The 20681-nt window shown below is 48.0% G+C and overlaps 1 protein-coding gene and 1 pseudogene across 1 annotated transcript in view; one reads left to right on the top strand and one right to left on the bottom strand.

Moving 5' to 3' along the window:
* LOC119181881 (metalloprotease TIKI2) overlaps window positions 1-20681 on the bottom strand; it is a 130194-nt gene that overhangs the window by 24805 nt on the left and 84708 nt on the right. The gene's annotated exons all lie outside the window — the stretch shown is intronic.
* LOC119180627 (uncharacterized) overlaps window positions 1-20681 on the top strand; it is a 118595-nt pseudogene that overhangs the window by 17723 nt on the left and 80191 nt on the right.

The raw sequence follows: 20681 nt of genomic DNA, 5'->3' as shown, positions 1-20681 counted from the left end.
TGAAGGAGCGTTTGTGAATACGGGGGTATGTACGCGATGGCGTTCGGATTGTCATGGCAGTATTAATTTTGCGCTGAACTAAAAAAAGATCATTCGCGTAATAGCCGAAAACGCTGCTTTCCACGAATCTCAAACGCAATCGTTCAGAGGCGGTCAATTGGCGAACCGCTATAGGGACTACCGCAATTCTTGCGAAGGTTTTCGACGCAGGAACAAACGCTTACACTTCGAAGCACCAATTAACTCATCTGCATGGTTTGAGAACCTTGGCCTTTCAGTGTCCTTTTCACTTTGAGTTGGATTCGCGTTTTGTAAAATAGCCGAGTCTGTCCAAAAAAATACCGTTATATTGGGAACAATGATCTGTATCCGGGCTCCGAAGACAGCTGCACCGTTATTTGCGGGCGAACTGAAAGGCTTCGGCGAAGTAAAGTAATGGGTCTTGTTTCTTCACGCGCACGGGCAAACGGACTGTATACCCTCTTCAATAGTAATGAATGAAAAAAAATAAATAAAACGCAAGTGCTTGCGCGACCCGCTAACGTCTTGAAAGGAATAGAAAGGAAAGTTCAGCACCCCTACTCTTCTCCATCCTCTCTCTCACTACGCTCCTTCCTTTTTACCCTAGCTTTAAAAGAGTATCGATTATTCGCATAAATTATTTTTAGACTAATGCAGCAGCCACGCTCTGATGAAAGCTCGCGCACGCATCTTCACGAACCCGCAAAAAAAAAAAAAAAAGGTGTGTGTAGTGAGGTAGGGGAAGGAGGGGAGCATTTTAAATGCGCCACCGTCCCGAACCAACCGAATCTTCCTTGCTTTTGCTTTTAACGCATACTACTTGAATGAATAGAGTTAACTTTCAATTTCTTTTCATATTTTCTCCTAATTGCATGAAAAATTCGTGGACAGAAGTTCGTGAACAGAAGTTTCGACAAGCGGCATTGTCTTCTTTCAGATGAAGCCCTAAAACGCAGGCTTTAGTGACATTAATGCGTGTTTACGAATTTTTAAAATCTGCTCCAGATTCTGCGTTCCCCTGAATTTCTGCCTCATTTGGATCTTTCAATTACATGCATGTTACAATTAGCACCTTTCAGCCCCTTTGTCTCTTGCTTTACTGAATCTTTAGTTGCAGTTAATTGGACGTGTTTACTGTGGTAATCTTTATATCTTACTTCACATCATTGATCTTCATTCACATCTGCCTCGTCACATCTATGAAATGAAGCCACCGCGGTGACACAATGGTTATGATGCTCCGCTGCTAACTTCAATATCGTGGTTTCGATTTCGGCCGAGGCAGTCGCATCTCGATGGATATGGTATGCTGTAGGCTCGTGTACCATGCGATTTCTGCACAGATTTCGTTTCACAACTCCAGTTGATCGAAATGATCCGCATCCCTTCATTATACGGTGTCTCATAGCCCGGGTGGCGTAACCTATACCTCTGAATCGGCTCCCATCTTGAGAGAAATTAAATTCTATCCGTAATCATCATTGCTTTGTGATGTTAAATACCCGTGTGCTTCCGGAAGCAACGTCGGGCGGCGCCACTGTTCTTATCGTAACTGGGAATATCCACGGCGCGTCTGCTCTCGCCGCGACACTGGCGCCCCCGTCCGTTACCGCGCACGTGCTAAGCTTTTGGATTGCATTTGTGGTGCGTCACAATGTAACTATTGCTGACTAGCGGTGCTCCAGGCTTATTGAAGAGCGCATACGCACAAGTGCTCTTGTCGCCGCTTCCAAATCCGGTGACAGACCGTCCTCGTCGGCTGTGTCTATAGTGAACTAGAATACTCTAGTTCACTATAGCAGTGTCGATTCCCAGTAACATTTAGCTTGGCAGCCCAAGCGTATAGCGCCCAAGCTTGTTATTTCTCTTGTCATTTCTTATTTCTCGAGCCTTCTTCCCCATTTGCGAGAACTTGCAAATTACAACGGCTGTACACTTGCCGGTTTAGTGATAGCGGTAATTTGCCGCTCGTGAGTTGAGACCATCTACCGTATGCGGGACGTTCTTCGATATAGGTTTGTTCTACGTGATTATAGGCTCCCCTAATAATATAATAATAACTAATAACTTCCATATATATGGGAAGGCACCGCCGTTCGTTTACAACCTCGCACATGGACGACTTTATTTATTTATTTATTTATTTACTCATTACTACCCCAATGATCCGAAGGTATTACACTGAAAGGAGTGGCATATGTGAGAACTTATATACTAGAATATACAAATATAAAAACAGATATACTAGAGTAAAACGGCGATACAAAAGAAGTTCTTGATTATCCAATAATAGCTTGCACGACATTACAACAACGTAGCAATACATCTGAAAGTAACAACGAATGACGCTGCTTACGGTACAGTGTCAGAAGATGCGCGAAAACAAGCGTTGTCTTGAATGTGGGTGATTTATCTGCGCAGGACGTTCCAGGCCTTATAGAATGTCGTGCAGCAGTGAAGGAGTGAGGATTGGTTTGTGTGCGGCACGGCGCCTTGCCGACCTTGTTGATGTGATCGATTCGCGAAGATGCGTAGTGGCGTATATAGACGCGCTACAACCTTCCCGAAGAACGCGTCTGGCGTGAAATAATCGACCACCCCTGTCTCGTAACGGAAACGATCGAGCCGTCACGAATTCGACGCGATCACCGATCGGCGAACTTTTCCGCGAGTATGCTGCGCCGTCGTACGTCAGGGAAAAGCGGGGTGGTTGTTATTATTGGAAGCGCTCGCGGATGTTTATGCAGAAAACCCTAACGGTTTTTCGAATAGCGAACTTCCCAAGACGGCGGCTCGTCGGAGTTTAAAAGGCGGCGCTATTTATCGAGCTGCGGCACAGGAATAGTACGTCTCCCATAAACCTTTCAGAATGGTTCCTCCTCAGGCGTTTTTGATTGTGCGAAGGGGTGGGGGGGGGGCGAAGGAGGTCAATATGTTTACGTAGTAAATTACTCTGCATAGGAAGCACTGGAGAAGGGTTAAGAAGAAACTAATGCCAAAACGTATACGCTTGACTGCCGTTATATAAACAGAGAAAACGTTGAGCTAGTTTCATGCCGTGAAGAACATCCAGACAGCGAAGCTGTAATAATAATAATAGTTTCTGCTACAAAAAGTCATTATCGTTATTTCCTTTTAATCAAAGAAAAAACATCATCATCATCATGTTGTTTTATTTGTATATTTATTCACTCCCTTCTCTGTTCACGTGTTCTGCGTGAAGCCTATTATTATTATTATTATTATTATTATTATTATTATTATTATTATTATTATTATTATTATTATTATTATTATTATTATTATTAGTGGTGGTGGTGGTACAGAGTAGACCCCTCTAAAAAGGGGTGGAAAACTGGACCAGCATCGAGCGAACTGAAGCACGCACTCCCAACCTGGCACAATTAATTTTAAAGACTTTAATTCGTTAGCAAGTTCGCACGCTTCGAATAGAAATCTGAATACGTGTCCTTGGCGTATACGATCCCCCATTCACGCCAAAATGCGCAGGTCTTTTGCTGAGCGACGAACGAGATGTGGAACTTGCACCCGAAAACAGCCCCTGCTTTCAGCCGTAGCCTTTGCGTGACTAAGCGGTTCTGCTGAAAGCAAAGCACCATTACTCAATCGGGTAAGGACTTTGTGTTATATATAGCGCTGGCGTGCGCGCTATTCGCGCAAAGGAGAGCTCTTTCTCTGTTTTGTTTCTCGTCTAACGTGTTGCGAGACGCTGAACGGTATCCTTTGATCGCGTTCGTGCTACACTGTGATAAAAAGAAACTTTTTTTGTATGAAAGGCCGTAGAGAAAAACTTTCCGCGTGCGTGTTCTGTTCTCGACGCTTAACTCATCCGTTTGCTGTGACGCATTCACCTTGTGAAGAATTTACAGTGGTGTAAAAAGACGGGACCAAGACGTCGTCAAGAGCGAAGCATACATATCCCGTAAACCTTTTACACCTTTCAGGACTTAACGTGGACTAGGAGAACAACATTTGAATTGAACGTACGAGGGGGTGGGGGTCAAAAGTTCCCAGGCCATTATTTCATGGATCATGTATTCAATGGCATGAGAATTTTCGCCCCCCCCTCCCTCTGTACCTAATGCAAGACTATCTTTTTGACGGTTTTTAACTTCTTCGTTGTGTACTCATGACCAAAAGAAACAATTTACGTGCAGCTTCAAATGACTTCACGTCACGAAGGCTGGTTAGAACAGCGGGAGTGGTGGCATCCTCCGTGCACCTCCTCTCCTCCGCTATCGCCAGCGCTCGGCGTGCTCTTCCCACCTCTCCCACAAGCACCACATGTGCTCGAGCGCGCGCTACCATTGGTCAACTCCTTTCACTGGCACGGCCAATCGCGCACTCCCACTCTCTCCTCCTGTGTAACTGACCACGTAGCGCTAATTTCGACGCAGGACAAGGGAAGAGACGAAGAGGAACGCCAACTACGAACAAGGCTTTATTTCGAAGAGCGTACGCAAATGCGTCCCCGGACCAGGTCGAATTTTTCGCCAACTGTGTAGATTTCCTTTCTGTGAAATTCTTACGGATTTTCTTGTGACTTCATGCCACAAATTAGTGGTTGTCTATTTTCCCTTTCTTGGCATACACATATATATTCTCGGAATTCGAAAAAAATAAACAAATCATTCAAGAGCCCAGAACTGCCAAGCGCGAAAGACGATTGTTTCTGACAAAGCCCGAGAGAGGAAGTGCTGACGCAATTCAGTCCTAATCTAGAAACACTCTCTGTCTAGATAATTTCTCTTGCATTTTATTTCTTTTTCAACGGTGACGGTGTTGTACAAAAGTGGTATGCAGCTCTCTCTCCCAGACTTCGTCAAAAAGGAATTGTCTTTCCTGAGAATGTAAAACTTTCGCGCGTGGCAGTTCCAAGCTTTTTAAATGATTCGCTTATTTTGTTCACATGTCGAGAGCGCCGAAACAAACCTCTCTGGAAGTTAGCGCTGAGGTCGAAATTTCCGGAACCCTCCACTATGGCGTCCCTTATAAATCGTATCGCAGTTTTGGGACGTAAAACCTCAACAATTATCACAGGAGTTACTTAGACCCGAAGAATGTTGGTAAGCGGGGGTTCTTCGCGTGCGCCTAAATCTAAGTAAGGTTGAAAGCTGTGTTCTCTTAGATTTCGCCCTAACTGAACACATGTCCTGGAATCGTGCACTGGATTTACAAACGCGCCCCCGAGTTTAGCAGCGCGTCAAGGCCTGACCACACGGGCGCGTTGCAGCGCTTCAGCGTTCGGCGAGTTGACTCGACGCCGTGCCCTCTCCATGTATGAAGAAGAAATCCGGAGGCTACACGAAGCATCCCGCCCTTTCTCGCTCTCCACAGAGAGGGTTGCGCCGCGCCGATTCTACAAGCCATGCTCTGACGCGCTGCGACGCGCACTTGTGGTCAGGCCTTAAGCAGGTGGACCTTATATAGCATGACGAGTGATGCGCGAGTCGTCCGCGTTTTGTAATATATTGGAGTCTCCAACGCGGCGCGCCGCTCACGACATGACCGTATAAAGCTGAAAACTGCGTCAATAATCCTGCTTCTTAAAGACCACTGCAGCGCGAAGGTATCTCAAATCGTAGGGTCTGCCAAGTGAGCTCATTATTCTTCCTAATCTCGTCACTTTATCTAATCTATCGCTGAGCTGCATCTCTTTCTCTCGGCGTGCAACAAGCATTCAGAGAAACAAGCGACACTCTTCAACGGCTTTGCTTCACCGCTATTTTTCTTTTAACGTGAACTCCTAAAGAGAACGCGATGCCGCGTGAGAAGCCGGAATTTCTTCTTCGATCCACAGTATTTTTACGTTATTTTTTTTCTTTTCAAGTGTTGCGTTTATTTTAGTTCCACCTGCCGTCGCATGCACGGCATAGAACCGCAATCTGCGTTGCCGATTCTCGCGTCGAATATAATAGCGATCCATTGCATTTTTTTTTTCATTCATGTTTCCGGACGCGTCTATGGCCCACACGCCGCCATCATTGCTTGGATCAGCCGCTCGGCGCACCTGCCAAGTTTAAAGAAAAAAAAAAGGTGAATTCGAGCGTCGTCTTATCATAACGTTGCACGCAACTACTTTAGATTTGTTTCTTTTGCCCCTCTCGCGCGAACTGGCTGATCACCGCGATATAACGGCGGCGTGGTGCCACAGGGGGTAACGCGAGCGCGAAAGGACTTGCAGGGGGGAAAATTGAACTTCGCGAAAATGAAAATTGGGTAGGTTCGCACGCTTATAGGTGACGGTAACGCAGAAAGGTGGGTGTTAGAATCGATGCGTGCTTGAAAAACCCAGTGCGGCGACGACGTTGAAACACACAAAAGATGGAGGGCACAAGAGAAGCGCTAACAAAGTGAAATTTTGCTTAGCAAGGGTCATCATATATAAAAGAGACACCATCGCTATCACCAAGCATGCGCAGGATTGCAGGGAACGCGAAAAAAAAAATGAAAAATGTAAATTTTTGTCAGCTCATTGCATGCACAAAAGAATTCTCAGGGTTTAACGTCCCAAAATTCCGATATGTTTAACGCCGTAGTGGAGGGCTCCGGAAATTTAGACCACCTGGTGTTATTTAACATGGACTTACACTTAAGCACACGGGCTTCAACTCATCGCTTGCAGGTCTTGTGGATGTAATCTTCCTTTTTTTTCGATAATACTGTCGTCCGCAACGGTGGTGTAATGGTTAAAGGGCTCGGCTGCTGATCCCTAGGTCGCGGGTTCGATTCCAGTCGCGGCGGTTGCATTTTAATGGAGGCGATATGGCAGAGGCCCGTGTACTATGCCACGTCTGTGCACGTTGAAGAGCACCAGATGACCTGATTTGCGGAGCCCTCCACTATACGGCGTCCCTCGTGATCATATTGCGACACCCAACTATTTGCTTTCAGTTTTCGTGTCGCCGCCCAGTTGCGGTGTTGCGCCACGCGCGCCCGAATAACTGGAAACTACCATGGTCCAAGGTATTGAAGGACGATGGAACTGCCTAGACGATCTTCGAACCTTCCGATGCAATGACGTGCTTGACGTGAACATTTAGAGTTCGTTCTGAAACACACGGGACCGCCGGAATTGACGCTTTAATTTTCTTGTTATACATCTGCGTAGTCTACGGAAAAAACGGGGTGCAGAAGAAAAAGATAATACATTTTATTGGAGCAGGACTGATAGTTGGGCTAGTTGGTGATACATTATGGGCAGTAACGCCGCTTGAACACACGGAACGGAGAGTAGAGACACAAACGGCGCTTGTTTGTGTCTCTTCTCTTCGTCCCGTGAGTTTGTGCGCTGTTACTGCCCATAACATTTTATTGGTACAGGTTGTGGCCTCTTGTTGTGGTGGCACCACTCCGGTCCAGCTTGTGGCCCTGCTTCCGAAAAAGTTAGGGGCGATGAAAGAGAGACCCATAAAGACGGGTTCTTCGGGCGTCGAACTGCACGATTTCGCGAGCGCTTTCAGCGGCGTCGTGTCCTCGGCTGGCGTCCCGACTCATTTGTCAAACGGCGGCGTCCTCCTCTGGACGGCCTCAGATGTCGGCCGCAAGTGCACGCAAACCCTGTGCATGCATGCATCCCGGCGCGAGCCGACTCCTCGTCAAGGCGACACGTGCTCCGAGAGCTGTCGCACATGCATCATTCCGCCAGAGGGCGACTGTCGCGTGGCGTTGCTGTACACACGTGCACCGACGACCCTTCTTAGACACCCGAAGGAAGCTCGCGGTGCTCTTTAAAAATTGTTGTCTGCACGCGAACTCGATGTCGCTGCAGCACTCCATTGGGTTCGGCCGAGCCTCTTCCAGTAAACCGCATACACCTCGCTGGGCGAGCTGGTTCATGGTAATCTGAATAGGGAACCAGCGACTACGGCGTCTCCTCTACGGCGTCTCTCGTACTCGCGTCATGGTTTTGGAACGTTAAACCCCAGATATTATCATTAAATCTTCGAGCAAAATGAAGAGAGCGAAGGAGTACGAGGAGACACGAGAAACGCCGAACATTAAACATACATTGAAGTGCACGTTGCGTTGAATTTCTTGAGTTTCATGGCAATGTGCTGTTTGTATACCCGGCGACAACTTTTTGTGGCAGCACGGCCAAGGCTACGTGGGCGGAGCCTATGCACATGTTCTACTGCGCCAAGTAGTCCGACCGCTTCGACGGGTGTTTCGGTTTCGATTTCACCAGCGCATACTTTATCCTTTGTGTGTCCGGCGTTGACCCAGGTTTCGTCAAGGTAGTATATGGGTCTGGAAGAATAAACAACAAAAATGAAGCATGTCATCTGCAGCGAAGCGCGGCGAATGCAGCGAAACTCGGCTCGTGTCACAATTATTAAAAATTGCTCGCGTTTCGGCTCGCGTTTGCTCGCGTTTCGCTGCAGGTTTCGCTGCTCGCGTTTCGCTGCGTTTGCTCGCGTTTCGCTGCTTTTCCTTACTTGCGCGTAAACGTTGTACGCCACCTTCTTGGCCTGTACGGATAGCTTTTGATTTGACAACGCCTGGTACGGCTGCGCAGCTAGTGGACTCGCGGCACGCGGCGGTGTTTCCTCCGTAAGCGACGCTGACGAGCTGTAACCGGCGGACGCCATCTTTGACAGTGAGGAATGCGGTGAGGTAAAAAGGCGACGGAAGCCAAAAAACCCCCAAAAAACCTGAGAGAGCGTGAAACGAAATTTTTTCTACTGCGCAACGTTTTTATTCACTAATTAAAAAAGAAATCCGCGAAAAATGTAAATGACGAATGGTAGAATCTTAGTTACCCAGAACAGTATACAAACGTTTTCGTTGAGGGACTACATGCTGTGGCGCAGTAAGACAAGCGTGCTTCGGCTCCGTAGCCTTGGCTGTGCTGCCACAGAAAGTTGTCGCCGGGTATAGTGCCACGTTGACATGTACCATGCCTTGAGCGCTTAGGTGTGCAGCTTTGACACGGCTCAGATGGCCTATTCAGCATGCGCTGCTGATTCAAGTGCCCGAGTGACAACACCCTTAAGACACGCGCACGAGCAGAAACGTCCCGGTTCAATGGATCGTCGCTATAGCGTTACACACAGCTTGGAGGATCTTCGCGCGTTCTTTGCTTTACCAGCGAGATGGCGCGAAAGGTGCGCTTTAAAGGTCATCGCTCCACTCGTTTCAATGTGCGCGCTCTTTTATATATACCACTTTTAATTCATCGGCATGGTCGCCCGTGTGCGCTAGCTTATCTCGCGATGGGGCGGTTTGTGTATCTTGTGCTCTCACCGTAAGTTTGATGTTGAAGTTACTGAGCTCACGAAGTAGTGGGATAATCGTAAGATGAGCAGGTGAAGTGCCTCAGACTGGCCGGCCGACGTTTCGATAGGTGAAAGAGATAAGTCCTCCGATCGAAACGTCGGCCAGCCAGTCTGAGGCACTTCACCCGTTCATATTATGATTACCCCACTACGTTGTTTCTATCTGTCGGCTCCCGTCAAGATTTTAGAGCTCACGAAGGGCACTGTGCTCGCTGCGGCGGCCGCGTTTGCGAAAGCAGCGTGCTGCTCAAACACAAAGAAATAACTGTGACAGTTGTCAGTTCGCGCTCATCCTGTGTATATACTCGTGCGTTCATTTCGCGCGTACTTTGTTTTCGAGCAGCGCGCTTTAAGGGGACCCTTAAACAACCTATACGAAGGACGAGCGCTGTGTTCTCTCCCTGCGTTTTTTCCGTCTTTGCGGCTCAACTCGTGGCGCCAGCAGTTTGCTCACGTGACTTCATTATGAAAGAGGATCCTGATTGGTCAATATACGAGAGTATCTGTTGTGAATAGTCTCGCGCTTTGTTCTGCCTTGCAGTCTCGTTTCCGTGCTGCTTTTTTTTTGTGTGGCTATTGTACGCGATCAACTGATCTCACTTAGATTTATGCGTTTTTTACTGCACAAGCAGAGACTGCAGTGCGTAATGAACAAGCACGAAATCCTTACTGGCTGAAAGCTTAGAGCTGGAAAAGTAAGTGGCAATAGGAGGTAGCGCTTATAGGGAAAAAAGTAGTGAAGCCGGGAAAGAAACCAGTGCCTCGCCTTTAAACACGGTGTGGTTCAGTGGCCGTTTAAGAGTCAAGCTGTGAACCTTGCTAGTCGCATTTTTTTTTCGTGCATCCTTCGCGCGTGAGCAGCATGGGTCGCGTTTCGAGCTGCCTGCCATTCTTCGCGTGTTATTCCGATTTGTTGCCATTGCAATAATTACTTCGTTTTTGCGGTGAAACTGGGAACTTTTGCGAGACTGAGTCCATAGACGATCAGCGCCGCTAAATGACCCACCCCTCTCTGTAACGCACGCAATGGGTCCTAGTACGTTTTTTTTTAACTATTATCGAATAGTTCACATTCAAGTTGACAAGGGAAAGGGAAAATATAAGTATACGCGATAAAAAGTGTCACAAGACCAGCGGGCATGATCTGAGCTGATAAGCCCAAGATTGGATAAATGACAGAATGCAAAGTGGGGGTGGAAATGCAACTCTGTGGATAAACAACAGTATATACCTAGTGGAAAAAGAAAAATAAAGACATAAATTGACTCGGCTGTCAAGCGTTGACGTCGACGTGTCTCTATCGATACATTTCTTCTTTCGCGAGCGCGAGCCTGCCTCCGTGGAATAGAATTGGATGCCAAAAAAGAATGCTTCAGTCCTCACCGAGAGAGGAAACGTACGGGGGAGTAAAATCGGCCCCGTGGGTGTCAAGGGTGCCTTTTTAAGCACGCGCCCGTACCCCTGCCCCTCTCCGATAAAGGAGGTGATGCGTCACACGGGTCACGATGCGATGAATGCAGCCAGCACGCAGCATCCAGAGATTCGGAGAAAGCCTTCAGAAAAAAAAAGAGGAAAAAAAAAAGACAGCGTAATCCAGTCGCGATTGTGAATTCCTCCTGGTTGCATCGCCATAAAAAAAACTATAGGACCGCTGTAAGGAAACGCGCACCGGCTTTTTTATTATTTTTATTTTTTGTATTCATGGTCGCGGGCTTTCGATCTTTGGCCGGCCACGATGGACGGCGATGTCGGCTCCGGCAGGCAACAAGCGACGCGAGGCCCACCCCGCATCCGGGTACCGCTTTTGTCTCCGTTAAACTGTGAGCTCCATCGCGAGCTCGGTTTATACTGGGTAACGTACGTGTCTAATTAAGGAGCGCATATACTAAAGCGAAAAACGGTCTTTATCGTATCAACCTAGTAATATTTGTTGGAGTTCAACGTTCCAAAACCACGATATGATTATGAGAGAGGCCGCAGTGGAGCGCTCCTGAAATTTCGACCACCAGGTTTGTTTTTTTTTTCCAACTTGCACCCAAGTCTACGCATTACAAAAAAAAAATGTAGCCCAAAGCAACACACGGACGAAGACCACGGCGCTGGCGCTATTCTTTGTCTGCTCATATGATGCTTTGCACTACATTTCTTTTTTCTTCGACGGAGGATGGGAAGGGACAGGGGTTAATCCCCTTTTTTCCCCGCCTCGACCGAGGGAGACTGCCGGACTTTAAATAAAGTTTATTCGTTCGTTCATAGTTCGTGAACCAACTAGTCCAAGAAAATGTTTCGCTGAATCTAAGCACACGGACCTCTAGCATTGTCACTCAATAGAAATGCGGCCGTCGCCACCTGGGTTCGATCCTGGGACTTTTCGGTCAGAGGTCAAGCACCACTGAACCACAGCGGCGACTGAAAGGGACACCCAAGCCAAAAAAACGATTTCTATTTTTTTTTCTCGCGTTAGTAGGCGTCTTTTTCATATCAGAATCGCCACTTGTACCGCGTAATTAAGGACGTTAGGCAAGCGAACGAACGTGCAGATATAAAATGTGGCTGGCGATTCCGCCTTGAAGTTTCTGCCTTATCCCCCAATCATAAGCGTGCGCACAGTTCCCGTTCACCCGGGGAGGGGGGGTAGTAAAGGTTTGTCGCAGTGCCCCCCTCCCTATCATGTGAATGTTTGGGACTGCCTTGGAGCCCCCTCTCGTCCCCCTCCCCTCTCATCTAACCCTTCTCCGTGTGCATGTCTATCCCCCAACACCACGTATACGGGAGCCAACCGAGGCAAAGCTCAGTTAGAGTGCACTAGAACTTCACTCTAGCTCGGTTAACCTGCCAGCCTTTTTTTCCCACATTTCTCTCTCCCGGCTAGGTCACGTGAGTCTCTCGCGTGTGACGTCGATCGAAAGTTCTGTTACCGAGCTCTTTAAGACTTGTAAAGGTCCCACCACACGATATCGTGGTTATAAAAGGGAAAAGAAGAGAAAAGTGAGCCCCGTAACTGTCTGCATCTGGTGCGACACCTCAACAGTAGCTCAAAAGGAATCTGGGTAAGGAGGGATTAAAAGGATAGGAGTAAAGGTGTATATATATAGAGAGAAATGCGCAGGGACAGCGAGCGACGACATAAGAGAGATAGGAAAGATGAAACACGGTCACAGGAGTCCGAGGACGGCGCACCACTGGCGAGAGTTCCTGTCGGCGACAGGAGATGGCGTACGGCCAACCCAGTCGGCCAGAGCTGCTCTGTCCATCACACATACGCATTGCGGTGCGTGGCGTGTATACCCTTACAAAAATCCTTTATATGGACTTATATAAAAATCTCCATATATGGATACATCAGGAATTGGGTATATCCGGCTTTATATGGAATCCCCATATAGCTATATAACCTGATATTTCTGATGTAGCCATATATGGGCCTTATATACCCATATATGAGTGTTGCTGTACATTGTTGTTGCTGTATATTGTTGCTGGACTTTAAACCCCAAAATTATTAATATTATTAATTTATGACATTTTTTTGGAATTTCTGTTTACTTTTTTCAGCCTGGTGTTGCAGTCACTATTTCGCATGTTATCCGTATTAAGTTCGCGCTGTATTTTTTTTTTTGCCTTCGTAACGATCACGTTCTATACTCATCGACATTTTTCCGTTTTTATTTCTATTTAAGTCGCGTATAGCCATGTACATCATTTTTATGCTCACCTTACGCAATGCCGTGTTGGGCATGTAAGACACTTTAAACAAGTACATAAATAAATAAATAAATAAATGAACAAATAAATAATGCGAAATGGCGCGTGTGAATTTTTCCACTCGAAGGATCTACCCGTCACAAAGGGGGGACTCCGTTTTTAATCAGCGCGACTAGTAGGGCGGGAAATATGGTAAACGGCGACAGAGGAGACGAAGCGGCGCCGTGTCTCCCCCGCAGTGTTCGGGGCTGTCTCGTGGTGGGCGTGCAATCTCTCAAGTGCGCGCTTGAAGAGAACCGGGTGAGAAAGAAATAAAAAAATTGGGGATAGGAAATTGAGTTCAGTCATGGCGGTTGGCGAGGTGCCAACGGACGAAAAAAATTTAAAATAAAATGTGAACTTGTCCACGGTGAATGAACTTCAGTACGCGTGCCGGTCAGCATCTGCCGAAAGGAGGAATATCCTTTGCTTTAGCCCTTGTGTGTTTTTTTTTTTACGTACGAGCATGTGTCATCTTCAGGGCACCACGAAGTTGCAAACTTTTGAAAGATCATGCATCGAACAGTGACTCTATTTTAGCCTTCCCGTATAGGCTAACGGCTCTTTCCGTGTCTGAACAAAGTCTTGTTTGATCATTTACCGATCGCACCTTATTCTTCGACTTCTTCATTGGCTTCGAGAAGTATAATATAGGCCGATGGGGCTGCGTCACTTTTTTTTTCGCTACAGTTCAATTTATTATTCGCCACGCCATTGATTTTCATTACGGCCGATAAGGCTCTCGTCGAGGCGTGACGGGCTGAAATCGATACGAGAAATCGCAAAGCGATTTTCGAACGAACCAATCAGCGAAGTCTATCAGTATCGCGAGGCCGTTACTAGACGTCGTACTGGTGAAACAGTTGCTTCTGTCCTTTGAGCTGGTTCATGAACTATAGTTGCGCTGACGGTCGTGGTATGCGCGATGGCTCGTTGTGAAAGGCTTGTTCGGCGTTGGTATGAGATTAAAGGTAAAATATGTTATACAAAAATAATATATATTAAGTGGAGCGCTAAGTTTGGCGCCTATCTTACGCTGGCGTAGACGATCAAAATATAAACTCTCGGTTATCCGGTCTCTCCCCTTTGCCTATTCCCTAGCCATTGCATCGTACAGTCGGGCGGTATGTACCACGCTCTATGTTGTCGCAGAGTACTAGGCTTTTCTTGTTGTACTTGGCTTTTCTCGCCCCAATGAAAAAAGAAAACAAACTTGGGCCATTTCTCCGAAGGGTGTCCTGATGGGATGCGAAGCAGCAACATTGCGCGCGGGTGGCGTCATTGGTTGATTGATTGATATGTGGGGTTTAACGTCCCAAAACCACCATATGATTATGAGAGACACCATAGTGGAGGGCTCCGGAAATTTAGACCACCTGGGGTTCTTTAACTTGCACCCAAATCTGAGCACACGGGCCTCCTTCATTTCCGCCTCCATCGGAAATGCAGCCGCCGCAGCCGGAATTCGAACCCGCGACCTGCGGGTCAGCAGCCGAGTACCTTAGCCACTAGACCACCACGGCGGGGCAAGGCGTCATTGGTTGAACGGCGCTAACGCGGGTGCTGCGGTGAGCGCCAGAAGATTCATTCGAAGCGATGGCTGGCGTGGGTCTTGTAGGTGGCACGCACAGACATGTTTCAAGCGCGTACATTAGGCGCGCGTCAGGTTTATTGCGCGTGAACTGACGAGTCGGTGGTGTAGCGAGCGGCGGTCACCGCATGTTTTGCAGGCGACCGGATGAGGCAGCTGCGCGCGTCGCGGCGAGCGCGAGGCAGGCGAGGGAAAGAGTGGCGTCAGCGCGCACTGCGAGAGGAGCGTGACGTCAACACGCAGCAGTGGTGTGACCTACTTGGAACCGCGCCAACATCTGCGGCGCATTCGTACGGGGGGACAGCGTTACTCATGCTAGTGAAAGAGCTGCTTCGCATCTAAAGAAAAATCCTAGCGCCACCCCTGTGGCAGTGTAGAATCGCACCAATCGTCCAATTGCTTGCAACGAGTGGGTGGTTTAAAACTGCCCAATCATTAAAAGGTATGCAGCTGTGCAGGCGCGCATGGCAGCTTACGGACGCGTCACGAGTATTTCGTCAATTGAAGAAAGTAATTCTGGCGTAGTAGACAATTCGCACTTCTACTTGGCATTCTGGGATAGTTTGAAAGGTCCAATATTACGCGCACAAACGTTTTTTTTTTCCTACTTGAAGGTGATGCGCGTGGGGTCCGGTTGCGTTATCGCGTTCGGCTCTCGAGGGCGAAACTCAGGTGTCCTCGAAGTTCTCAAACAGCAAGCCTCCTCGGAGCTGCTGTTCCGCGCATGCGACGCTGAACCCACAAATAACACGTTTCATTTCATAAGGTTCTATGCCTCTGGGAGCCGCTTTTATAGCACATATTTCAAGTGGTCGTGAACGGTTCTTACAAACAGCTGAAGCATGCTTCTTGTTGCACACTGACCCTATACCTTGGTCGTTCGTTCCTGAAAGGCATGTACGGCTCCATTTTCGCCGAGAGCTAAATCCTTTCATCTCGCTTGCGTGATTCACGCGCAGCAAATTGTATAGACGTTTCTGCAAATAACAAGAAAGTCACAGCTTTGCCGCAAAGGCGAAGCAATGAATGGAATAGCAACAAATTGGAAGGTCACGCGCAGAATGGAAAGCAGATCGAAACGTGCCCCGTGTTTCCCAGGCACAAATGACGCACGAAACGTAATCACAGGTACAGATGCACGCGAATAAGGGTCTCAGTTGTTACTTGGCTGTGTCTGAAAAGCGCGCGCTTTTCGCAAACGGAGACTGCAATGATTGCAGTGACCTTTGTTCGTCCCGGTAACTAGAATAGAACCGTTTTAGGCAAAGCCCGAGGCCAGCCAAGACGGCCAGCCAAAGTGTACGATCCTCCCTCCTCCCCACCTCGAGATAAGGGCGCGCGAGGGAGCGTCGCTCCCCTTCTTTAAGCGGGGCAAAGTACGCGTGGGAGATTAGAGCGCGCTCGCCGCCACGCGATGTGGCGATGCACGCTCATTGCGCCATCTTGCTGGTAATGCTGAAAACAATTCCCTCCGAGATGCCCGTCAGCAGCGGTAAGTAGCAGATATAAATAGTTGGCCGTTTAAACGTTGCAGGCTGTGCTATTAGGTGGCGCAGGGGTTAACGCCTCGCACTAACGATTTGAAGGACGCAAGTTCGATTCCGCGCGCTGGAATCTTTTTCTGTTTATTTTTCTTGCATTTTCATATATATATATATATATATATACGGTAAGTGACGGGGACGCCTGTGCCGGCGGAAAAATCCAGCTGAGAGTGCTCATATAATTACTGTCGCAATAAAAATGACACTTCCAACATTGTCACCAGCGCGCTTCACGTTTTCTCCCAAACGTGGATGAGCGAAGGCCGTCGATTTCGGCGTCATGTTTCACCACCACCACGCTTACCAGGCCTGACATTCGGCACGCTTTTGCTCGTGTGTACACATCCGTGATGCAGGCTTGTGGGGAAGGGGGGGGGGTGACAGCTACGTCCGCTCGGAGCGCCCTCAAATCCTCCCCTACTGCAAGCGTTCTCGCCTCAAGCGCTGAGAGCCCCGGCAGTCCGTTCCCACAGGATTTGGGGTGAAGTAGTGGTGGGAATGCACCGATTTGCGCTGGGATAAAGAAACGAAACAAAAGCTTTTTTTCTTTGAGCGTCACTCTATTTGCCAATGTGTCCCATACAGGCAGGGAGTTCCGCCTCTCCACCGGCTGTTACCGGGGGAGTGCGAACGCGGAGGCCCGGGTGACAAGCACTCGGACCCAATTTGTACTCGCGCGTGGACGCGTTCCATACCGGTCAGCTCTCTGCGTGGTGTTGTTTGCCTTTCTGTTTCCGAGGCTCTTGGAGGGGCCGCACGGGCTCCCTAGAGTCTTCGGAGCGGAATCTAAGCGGCTTAGAGGCGCGAACGCTCTCTGGCGCTGCCGGTGCACTCCGCGCGATCTACGCCAGCGACAGAGGAAGAAGGGGGGGGGGGGGGGGGGGGTGCACACTTTCTCTTTCTTTATTTCTTTTCTTTGCATCAACGAAGCCTGAATAGCAATGCCGATAGATGTCGGGCAAAGGAAAGGGCCTCGCAGCATATGAGATCCAAGGCGGCAGCTCTTTTTTTTTTTTTGCGCATGACAGGCTCCTGTCAGACGGGCTTCGACAGTCGGCTTTAGGACGACCGCGAGGAAACTAGGAAAGGGGGCACTCGATATTGCATAGTCTTTCGAAGTATGTCTCACCACCGGTCACCTGTAAGTAACAATACTAACGTCGAAACAAGATAACGCAAGTGTAGCAAACATCGCTCTGTTCTGTTGTCTGCTGTTGTTTTCTAACGTACTTTTTGTGGAGAAATGAAGTGTGTAGTACCTACTGTATGAATACATACCAACCAGCTCAGTTTTCAGTTATTCTAAACACACACGCACGCACGCAAACAAATTTTGTAAGAAAATCAAACAGGAAACGCAAACAAACGAAGAAGATAACGTCAATGGACAATTCACTGCCGAAAGTTCACTTTACACCAGAAGTTTCGCAAGCACCCACTCATCTCCTAGTTGTATCGAGCAGATGATGACTCAGTTAGAGCAGTCGGTTTCGACCAGGGCGACTATTCTCGACTAACTTGGTCGCGTGATTGGTGCTATAGTCCCCGGATTGAACGAGACTAAACACCAAGGTGCGAATAAGCTTCGGTGTATGATACTCTATACGCTAAAGTAGGTAGGCTTTTGTCGTGTTGTCGCTTACACAGCAATGTGGAGAGCTAGGAGTACGTATTCTGCTAATTAAACAATGGGAAGGCGCGGGCAAATGGTCTCTAGCAGCGGTTGCGTCGATGGTCTTCAGTGGCCTTCAAGCTAAACATGCGCCACTCCCCCCCCCCTTCCCTGCCCCCCCTCTCAGGCGGCGCTGCTGTCGGCGCGAGATAGCGTCGAGCACTACAAGCCGAAAGAGCGCGTATATAGAGTCGCGTAGCTGCTGTGAGCCACAGGATTCCCATGTGACCAATAAGCACGCTCAATGCGACGCTTCAATCCCTACACAGCGGAACTCGTAAGCTTTCGGTTGTGTGCAGGCTACGCCACTCCTTTGCGATAACAAGCTGCCGTACACTAGGCCACCTCTACAATTACGAAAGCAACACAACGTAGGATTGTCGATGGTTGGGCTGCTTCGAGAGGTAAGGAAGAAAAAAAAATTGTCGAAGCTGGCACGCCGCGCTGTAGGCTTGAAACTGTGTAACTTGATGACTCAGAAGAGTAATATCGTAGCTTGGAAGTCGTTGCTATAGGATTTAGCCAGAAGTGATGCTAGCTTGTTTCTACGTTGATTCTTAGCGCAGAGTGCTTCAAGGTAACCACATGCAGTGACAGACACGACAAGCATGCCCAAGCTCCAGAAACAGATATCCGCGCTGAAACCAAGCATTCGCACCTCTACCAGTGACGTAGCCAGAGGGTGGAACACCGGGCTAGTGCCCACACTCCCCGAAATTTTTTTCGACATGGCATGCAGAGCGAATATTTACCATTTTAAGAGGTATGACCTCCCCCCTCCCCTACGAAAGAAATTTCTCACTGCGTCCCCGACTGGTACTAGATCAGCGGGCACGTATTCGTTGGGCCAGGCCTTTCACCGCTTCGGGATCTTCTCGCAGCCAGACATGCCTTTCCAGTTCTCCAGAATTCTCTCGTTGCACCAACTCGGGGTTTTCGACTCGAAGCTGTCGCTTCGCAGCCGTATGTTGGGTCAACTGTTGTCTTCTTCATTTTTATTGGACCAGTGGTGAATACTGCGATTTAATCAATTTTCGAGGCCCATACCCGTTCATGATGATGATCGTTTTCTGATACACCGCACAATCAAATTACGGCTAGTTTAAGCTTCGGTGCTGAAAGCAGGAAAGTGATAAGAGGGGGGGGGGGAGTACGTGTGGTGAATTCCCGCTCTCGCGTGGGACTGCACCACTAAGTCCAAGGTATTAATGAGAACAGACTGCTGCCAAGGAAAGTGTGTGTGTGGGGGGGGGGGTATCAGTAGTCATCATCATCATCATCATCATCATCATCATCATCATCATCATCAGCCTGACTGCGTCCACTGCAGGACAAAGGCCTCTCCCATGTTCCGCCAGTTAACCCGGTCCTGTGCTCGCTGCTGCCAATTTATACCCGCAAACTTCTTGTTCTCATCTGCCCACCTAACCTTCTGTCTCCCCCTAAACCGCTTGCCTTCTCTGGGAATCCAGTTAGTTACCCTTAATGACCAGCGGTTATCCTGTATACGCGCTACATGCCCTGCCCATGTCCATTTCTTCTTCTTGATTTGAGCTATGATATCCTTAACCCCCGTTTGTTCCCTAATCCACTCTGTTCTCTTCTTGTCTCTTAAGGTTACACCTACCATTTTTCTTTCCATTGCTCGCTGCGTCGTCCTCAATTTAAGCTGAACCCTCTTTGTTAGTCTCCAGGTTTCTGCTCCGTAGCTAAGTATCGGCAAGATACAGCTGTTATATACCTTCCTCTTGAGGGATAGTGGCAATCTACCTGTCATAATTTGAGAGTGCTTGCCGAATGTGCTCCACCCCATTCTTATTCTTCTACTTGCTTCAATCTCGTGGTTCGGCTCTGCGGTTATTACCTGCCCTAAGTAAACATAGTCTTTTACAACTTCAAGTGCACTATTACCTATGTCGAAGCGCTGCTCTTTTCCGAGGTGGTTGTACATTACTTTAGTTTTCTGCAGATTCATTTTAAGACCTACCTTTCTGCTCTCCTTGTCTAATTCCGTAATCATGAGTTGCAATTCGTCCCCCGAGTTACTCAGCAATGCAATATCATCGGCGAAGCGCAGGTTACTAAGGTACTCTCCATTAACTCTTATCCCCAACTGTTCCCATTCTAGGCTTCTGAAAACCTCCTGCAAGCACGCGGTAAATAGCATTGGGGAGATTGTGTACCCCTGCCTTACACCCTTCTTGATTGGTATTCTGTTGCTTTCTTTATGAAGCACTATGGTAGCAGTTGATCCCCTGTATATGTCTTGCAGGATGTTTATATATACTTCATCGACGCCCTGATTTCGCAGTGTCTGCATGACGGCTGATATTTCTACTGAATCAAACGCCTTCTCGTAATTTATGAAGGCTATGTATAGTGGTTGGTTATATTCTGAGCATTTCTCTATTACCTGATTGATAGTATGAATGTGGTCGATTGTTGAGTAGCCTGTTCGAAATCCTGCTTGTTCCTTTGGTTGATTGAATTCTAATGTTTTCTTTACTCTGTTAGCAATTTCCTTTGTAAATGGCTTGTATACTACAGAGAGCAAGCTGATCGGCCTGTAATTCTTCAAGTCCTTGTCATCTCCTTTCTTATGTACTAAGATGATATTAGCGTTCTTCCAAGACTCTGGTACTCTTCCCGTCAGGAGACACCTCGTAAACAGGGTGGCTAGTTTTTCTAACACAGTCTGTTATCAGTAGTCATTGTAATGTAAATGTGAAAATAGAAGAGTATAGGCGAAATAGAACTTTCCGTTGGCAGGCACCAAACCTGCGACCTCCCAGGAGGTTTAAATGGCCATA

This window comes from Rhipicephalus microplus, chromosome 10, assembly GCF_043290135.1.
Source record: "Rhipicephalus microplus isolate Deutch F79 chromosome 10, USDA_Rmic, whole genome shotgun sequence".
NCBI lineage: Eukaryota > Metazoa > Arthropoda > Arachnida > Ixodida > Ixodidae > Rhipicephalus > Rhipicephalus microplus.
The sequence above is the reverse complement of the archived record's forward strand: the minus strand, read 5'-3'. Positions and strand labels throughout refer to the sequence as shown.